General features: G+C 42.4%; 1 pseudogene; it reads right to left on the bottom strand.

The window, feature by feature from the left end:
* Positions 1-489: 489 nt before the first annotated feature.
* Positions 490-7,388, bottom strand: LOC142838495 (protein arginine N-methyltransferase 1 pseudogene; annotated as a pseudogene).
* Positions 7,389-7,638: the final 250 nt, after the last annotated feature.

Here is a 7,638-nt window from a genome sequence, read left to right as displayed (position 1 = left end):
AGTCACACAGCTTCATAGAGTTAAACAAATGCAACATGAAAGGATGTGACACATATATACATCACTAAAAGATAACCCACAGTATAAATGAATGTAACACACCTTAGACTAATATTCCACAGCAGATTTGTATCTATGTCTTCAATCAATGTCATCGATCAACGTGTCATTACGTGCCAATAGCATTCTGTTTTTATGACTACAGCTCTGTAGTACAGATTGAAATTGGGGATAGTGATGCTTCCAGCAGTTTTAGCTCTTCTGGATGAAGCTGAGAGTTGTCCTTTCGAGCTCTGTGAAGAATTGTTTTGGATTTTTGATGTGCGCTGCATTGAGTTTGTAGATTGCTCACAGTAGAATGGCCGTTTTGTTATAGTAATCCTTCTAGCTCATAGTATGAAAGTTCTTTCCATCTTCTACTTTTTTGTAAGCTGAGGACTTATTGGCATAAACACAACCATATAAAAACTTAAGTTATGCAAAATACAGTCACGATGTACTCTTCCATCCCCCAAGCTCAGCCCCAAGCCCCCTTCTGCGGAGGGCCAGCCTGGCACCACCCCAGTGCATTCGGTAGTCGGTGGAAGAAGAGAGCTCACATAGCTGTCCAGGTCAATAGTGAAGTCCAAGTCGCAATTGTTTTTGGCCTTGGGCTTCATGCCAAAGGTGCCAAAATTCTCCTTGCCAGTCTTTCCTGTTAGGTAGTCCTCCATGTAAAACACAGTCTGCTTCCAGTGTGTATCTGGGGACTCATGACTGGTAGAATAGCCCGTCTTCTTGTGGCATCGGTGAACTCAATGTTGAAGTAAGCCACCAATGCATGCACGTAGTCATTCTGCTTCACTTGTAGGCAGAAGGGGAGGTGAAAGTCAGGTCCTCTACCTTGATTGTATGAATGTCCATCTCCTTTATGAAGTAGGCATTAGTGACCAGCTGCTTCGGGTCCACCACGTCCACCAAGGGCTCCTTGATGGCCACGTCTTTGACACAGGACATATCAAAATCATATATTCTCCCAGCAGGGGATCTTGTAGTCTTTGTACTGTCGGTCCTCACAGAAGATGGGGCCATCGGGTGCCAACCACTTGTCATAGGCATTCAGCACGGTGTTGAGCATGGACTCGTAGGGAGCCTAGGCTGTTTGGACGTTCACCTTACTAGACCTGGAAGGAGGTGGGTGGTCCTTAGACTCCCCACAAGGCAGGGAACCCTGACTGCTCTTAGGGCTGATGAGAGAGGGGGAGTTGATTGGGGAAGGGAGAGGGAAATGGGAGGCGGTGGCGGGGAGGAGACAGAAATCTTTAATAAATAAATAAATAAATAAATTCCATTGTTTGTGTTTCCACAGATTTTTAAAAAGGATTTATTTCCTCTTTAAGGACCTCTCCTGTGTTCAGAAAGAATATTTAAGGCCTTGCATATGCACGTGTGTATGTGAGAGAGACAGACAGACAGAGACAGAGAGACAGAGAGAGAGAGAGCCCCATGTAGGAATCCGTTTTCTATGCCAATATTATAAAGTATTTCACCATAGTTTCCTCTAACAGCTTCAGAGTCTCAGGTCTTACATCTTCTACCACTTTTGAGTTTATTTTTATGTAATTCTTTTGGAGAGAGGATAAGAATTAGCACCAAACTTCAACCTTCTGCATACACAGACTCCCTAGCATCATTTATCGAAGAAGCTAACACTTGCAAATAAGGTTCTGACATTTTTAGTGAAGATCAGTTGGTTAAAAATATGTCCTTCTATTTCTGGATCCTCTGGTTTGCTCTGTTGGTCTCCATGTCTGGTTTTATGTCAATGCCATGCTGTGTTAGTTAGCACAGCTCAGTAGTATGTTTTGAAATCAAGCTTTGTGATGGTTCCAGGCTTGTGTTTTTGTTCAGTTGCTTTCATGATTTGGGGTTCTTTGTACTTCAATAAGAACTTTAAGAATTTTAGGGTTTTTAGTGCCTCAAAGAACATCACTGGTGTTTGATGGAGACCGTCATTGACTGCCGATTGCCTTTGGCAGCATGGGCACTTATTATTTCTTTCAATCCATTAACATGCATACCTTTTTATTTATTTATTGTGCTCTGTAATTTTCTTTGTCAATATTTTTCATTTCCCTATATAATATCTTATTATGTATTAGGTATGGGTTGTGACTATTATGCATGGGGTTGCCATGATTTCTTTCTTAGTGAATAAATTATTGGTATACAGAAGCTGTTGAATTTTGTATATTGATTTTATGTCCTGTTAGTTTACTTAATTAGTTTAATAGCTTTTTGGCAGACTATATGTTTTTCTGTATATAGTCATAGCATATGTGATTAATGATAATTTTCCTTTCGTGTTTGTGTGCCTTTTATTTCTTTTTGCTTTTTATTTTTTTAATTTATTAAAGATTTCTGCCTCCTCCCCACCACCGCCTCCCATTTCCCTCATCCTCCCCTGATCAAGTCCTCCTCCCTCATCAGCCCAAAGAGCAATCAGGGTTCCCTGCCCTGTGGGAAGTCCAAAGACCACCCATCTCCATCCAGGTCTAGTAAGGTGAGCATCCAAACTGCATAGGCTCCCCTAAAGCCAATACGTGCAGTAGGATCAAAAACCTATTGCCATTGTTCTTGAGTTCTCAGTAGTCCTCATTGTCCACTATGTTCAGCAAGTCTGGTTTTATCCTAGGCTTTTTCAGACCCAGGCCAGCTGGCCTTGGTGAGTTCCCGATAGAACATCCCCATTGTCTCAGTGTATGGGTGCACCCCTCGCGGTCCTGAGTTCCTTGCTCGTGCTCTCTCTCCTTCTGTGTCTTCATTTTGTGTGGTGTCCTTTACAGTCTGCTACGTCCAGTGCCATTTTTACTTTAGTAATCTTCTGCCCTAATCAACCTCACCTTTGAAGTTATTGAAAGTGCAAACCAAGGCTATTCAATAGAGTTTCTGTGATCATGCTCTATCTATGGAGTGAGATGCGTTATCCACCAGGTGGGCACATCAATCAAAGGCTTAAAATATAGCTATGGAGACAGATGCTTCTTATAATTCAAAGAATTCTAGTTGATTAAAATTAGGTAGCAACATGCATCTGCTTTATTGGCTACTGCTCATATTCACCCTGCTTTTCAGGAGGAACATGGCTGTTAGAGGTCATTTCAAGTTCTCTAGTAGGCATGTTACCAAGTAAAAAGAAATTGTTTCTATACAGTTAATCAAATTAAATTTTATAGAATTAATATAGTTAAACAATCTTATCAAAACTATTTCAGCATTTTGTGTGTGTGTGTGTGTGTGAGTGTGGTGCTGAATATAGAACCCAGGGCTTCGAATACACAAGGAAAGACATTTCCCATTGAGCTACAGCTCCAACCATTCACAGTGGCGTTCCATGGTTCAGGCAATTTTCAACTAGAGATCTTCCTGACTCAGCCTTGTGAGTAGCTGGGGTCACAGACTTGCACCAACAGTCTTGACATATTTGAGAACTTTTGATGAGCTATTAGATTCTGTTTTACACTAGTTTTTTTGAGACAAAGCTTATATAGCCTTAACTGTCATCAAATAAAAATAAAGTCTTCCTGCCTCAGTCTGTTGAGTGCTGGGATTACAAATATGTGCCACCATGACCTGCTCATGCTAAAGTTTTAATATCTGTCATGTAGATTTCAAAGGAAATATATGATCTGTGTTAAAATTTTGTAAAATTTATAGTTGAAGCTATACCATGTGTTTTCCCATTCTTGAAGTTTTCCACTAGCTAGATCAAGTACCAGTTTTCTATTTTAATTACAATTAAAGTTTAAGGTTTCTGTCCTCAGTCATGATGACCACATTCCGAGTGCTCAAAAGTTCCTGCAGGTCATCTTGAACCAGCTGTTTTCTTTGTTAGACAGCCTAGAGAGCACAGCCCTCATGTACGACCTCTGCTAACCGCAATAAGGTGGTTTAGCTCATTACCCAGCCTCTTTTTCTTTTTCGTCTCCTTGTCCTGGTTCTACGCTTCCATTTCAGCAGTGTTAGCTTCCTTTGGGAACTTGCTAGAAAAGTAACCCTCTGACCCAAGTCCAGGTCTTCTAAGTCAGATGTTCTGATTTAATGAATTACTGGATATGATCTTGATGTTTGCTAGAATTCGAGAACCTCTGGCCTATAGAAAATTGTACTGAAGTGAGCGAGATAACACCAGTAAGGGTGTTCCTTCCGGACACGGTGAGGGCACAAGGTTTGTGGAGAGAAGAGTAGAAGTGAGGCTTTTTATCAGGGGAATCGCAGTGAATCTTCTTCACGTGGGGTCCTAAAGAAACCCTGGACAAGGCTCCTCCCAGTACCTCTCACGCCACTCCCTACCCCAAACCTCTCCAACCCAAGGGCTTGGCTTCTCTTTCTATATAAAGCTGCTATTTCACCGCTCCCTTCTTGGTTTTCTCTCCTTCTCTCCTCGTCCTCGTCCTCCTTCTTCTCCACCTCCTCCTCCTCCTCTTCCTCCTCCTCCTCCTCCTCCTTCTTCTTTTTCTTCTTTCTCTCTCTCTCTCTCTCTCTCTCTCTCTCTCTCTCTCTCTCTTCTCTTCTCTTCCTCTCTTCCTCCCTTTTCCCCACCTCTCCTCTCATGGCCAAGTTCAGTCTGGACTCTTCCAGATGCCTCTGGTTGTTCTCTCCATCATATCTATAATAAATTCCTTCTCCGCAGCCATACCTTGAAAGGGTCACGTCCTCATTTTCATTCACTTACTGGTTTAATTGTTCAACTAGTATTTAAGAAGGAAGGGACCGTAGAATATGCTGATAGACTACTCTCTGCCTGCTTGTTTAGTCCTGAGTGGGGTTTAGATGCTAGCAAAATGCTGAAGCTCTCCTGGTGATCCAAGGAAACACACAATTCAAAAGATTTTAGTAATATTTGGAGTTTTATAGCCATCACCTCTACTGGTTTTAAATCATTTTCATCATCCTTCCCCTGAAACACACGTCATCCTATTAGCGGTACTTCCTTGCCAGCCACCCTCCAAATTTTATCACTTCACAATGAACATCTTAGTTCTCGTAACTTAGAAAATCACTAAGCACTTTACATTCCGGTAAAACATGTTCTGCAGATATTCATATTAATTTTGACAATACTAAAGGACTTCTCTGAATTATAGGTCTCCCCATGAAACCAAAATATTATTTTGAAGGTTTTATAAAAATACATACAATATGCAAACTTTTTACAGACAGTAGCTAAAACTGATCTTGATTGGGAGGTGAAACATTCTCAGTATAACAAAGAAAAAATGATCTCTTCTTGTGCATAACTACCAATAAAAGACTCTGAATTCATGCAGGGGGCAGAGACCCATGGGGCTAATATACCCCCAATGAAGGCCTCCACCTAAATCAGATCAGGAAGAAAAGCAATGGGGTCCAGAGCAGCCGTTCAGCAGAAACACCCCTCGGCTCAGCCCATTCAGCAGTGCGTCCTCCGTCCTCCGAGAAGATGAGGAGGGGAGCCCCTGGGACAAACAAAAGACCAAAAGCTTAACTCAACCTTGAGGGCAACTCTCTAAACACAGCCTCTTTTGATCTCCTAGGGCCAGAGGATGATAAAATGGTTTGTGGGCTCTGGTTGGTGCCACTGGGATGAGAGGCTGCACATGCCGACACCCCCACTTCTCTTAGCGGCCAGCTTTGTTCTTCACAGCGCTGGGGCGTGCATTCTCTGGGAGGCTAGGGAAGTTATTGTTATCAGATAGATATATCAGTTTCAGGGACAATCACCTCAGGCTGGGGAGAGAGAGAGAGAAAGAGAGACGGAGTGAGGAGAGAGAGAGAGAGAGAGAGAGAGAGAGAGAGAGAGAGAGAGAGAGAGAGCGAGAGCGCCTTGGCTCTAAAACGTAAAGATTTAAGGGAAAGGAAGGAGATGTGGGTAAGAGGGAGACAAGAATGTATCAACCTTTCTCAATGACGCCTTGGCTTTGTTTCTGAAACTGGCACATAGAGAAATGTATTTGCCCTGAATGTACAAGAAAGTCAGCACACAATGCCACTTAGTCCTGAGAGGAAAGATATAATAGATATTTGGGGTTGGGAGTGGGAAACCACAAGCAAATGAAATAAAAAAGTGGGGGAAGACTATCCCTAACTAATATCATGCCCCTGCCTAACACAGGGACACACACACGGCTTAAGGAAGCCAGTGAGTTCTGAGTCTCGTGTAAAAGTTAAAAAAATAAATAAATAAAACAACCCTCGATGGCAAAGGCCCCTGGGTAAACGATGTCATTTCCAATTTCTCCCATTCCCTTGATTTAGAGCAGGCCCCGGGTCTGAAATTCACACCAGTTCTTTGTGCACAGGGATGCAGGCTGCTAAGGCCCAGGCCTGCGGAACAGGGACATGCGCTTCCTGTGTGATTTCAGCAAAGCTGCCCTGTTCTGTCTCATGTTTAAAATAATTTGCCAGGTAAAAATAAACTTCTCAGACTCACAGAGTGAAAAATGTGCTTACCAATCCAATCCGGGTAAGTTTGGGATTGACAGAGAAAGTGCAGCCCGGGCTAATTAAATTACTCAGCATGTGTCTGAATGGCGGTTTCACCAGCAAGTTTATTAATTCGAATCATTATCATCATTATTCCCACTGCTGGTAAATTATGCTTTCCATGAGATAGCAGAAAGGACTGCGCTGTGATTCAGTTAAGCCTTGCTTAGCTTTCGGTCCCCATGTCTAGAAAGCAGAGCTCATTTGCAGTAAGTTATCCCTAAGCAGCCTGTCTGAGTTGCTTCTGTTACTCTTTGGAAACAATTAAAATCTATGAGGGTTTGAGTTTTTCTTCTGCTTCTGCCAATGATTCTCACAAACAAATCCGCACGGTTCACACATCACTTCTTTGTCGGGTGATTTTTCTGCAATCCCAGAACTCCGCAGGCTGAGGCAGGAGAATTGTGAGTTTGGCATAAGTTTGGCCTGTGCAATAAGGACCTGAGTCAATCCAAACCAGAAACCAAACCAAACACATCTCAAAAAACAAAACAAAACAAAAGCTTCAACTAAAACAAGAAACGAATGCAGAATGTCAGGTCCATCAAAGGCCTGCAAGGTCTCTTTGTTCAACCCACGCTAGAGCTGATGGAGGAAAAGCTGGTCTCATGCAACTCCCTCTCCAGTCTGTAACCCGCCACCTGGAACTTCTGCGGAAAACCTTGAAACACACAGCATTTGACAAGGGTAGAAACTAGACGCTAACATATATTCCCATACGGAAGAAATTGAATATGGGTTTCCCAATGTCTAAAAATATTCAAGAAAATAAACATCTTCTTCCATGCCTGTTGTTGCAGTTCATCCGGGTTCGGAGGAAAGAAAGACGTGTGGTGAACCATCATTAGGTAACGGACCTCACCCGACACCACACGATCACCCATGCTTTCGAATCTGGATGACAAAGTTCCAAAAATGAAACTTTAGGCTGTAGCAGGCTGATGTTTCTTTTCCCCATTTGTGGGGGGGGGGGGGTAGAGGAGACAGAAAGAGAAAACAGGTGAATGATTATAGGAAATAATTTTTAAAAATTAAAATGTCATTTATAAACACAATGCCAATCTAGACTCCCCCTTCTTCCATATAACAAAGGCTTTTTTAAAAAATTTCATTCGTTGTCAAAGGAGCATAGAT

Source organism: Microtus pennsylvanicus, chromosome 19 (genome assembly GCF_037038515.1).
Source record: "Microtus pennsylvanicus isolate mMicPen1 chromosome 19, mMicPen1.hap1, whole genome shotgun sequence".
Lineage (NCBI taxonomy): Eukaryota > Metazoa > Chordata > Mammalia > Rodentia > Cricetidae > Microtus > Microtus pennsylvanicus.
Note: the sequence above shows the minus strand (reverse complement) of the source record. Positions and strands in the feature narration are given on the sequence as shown.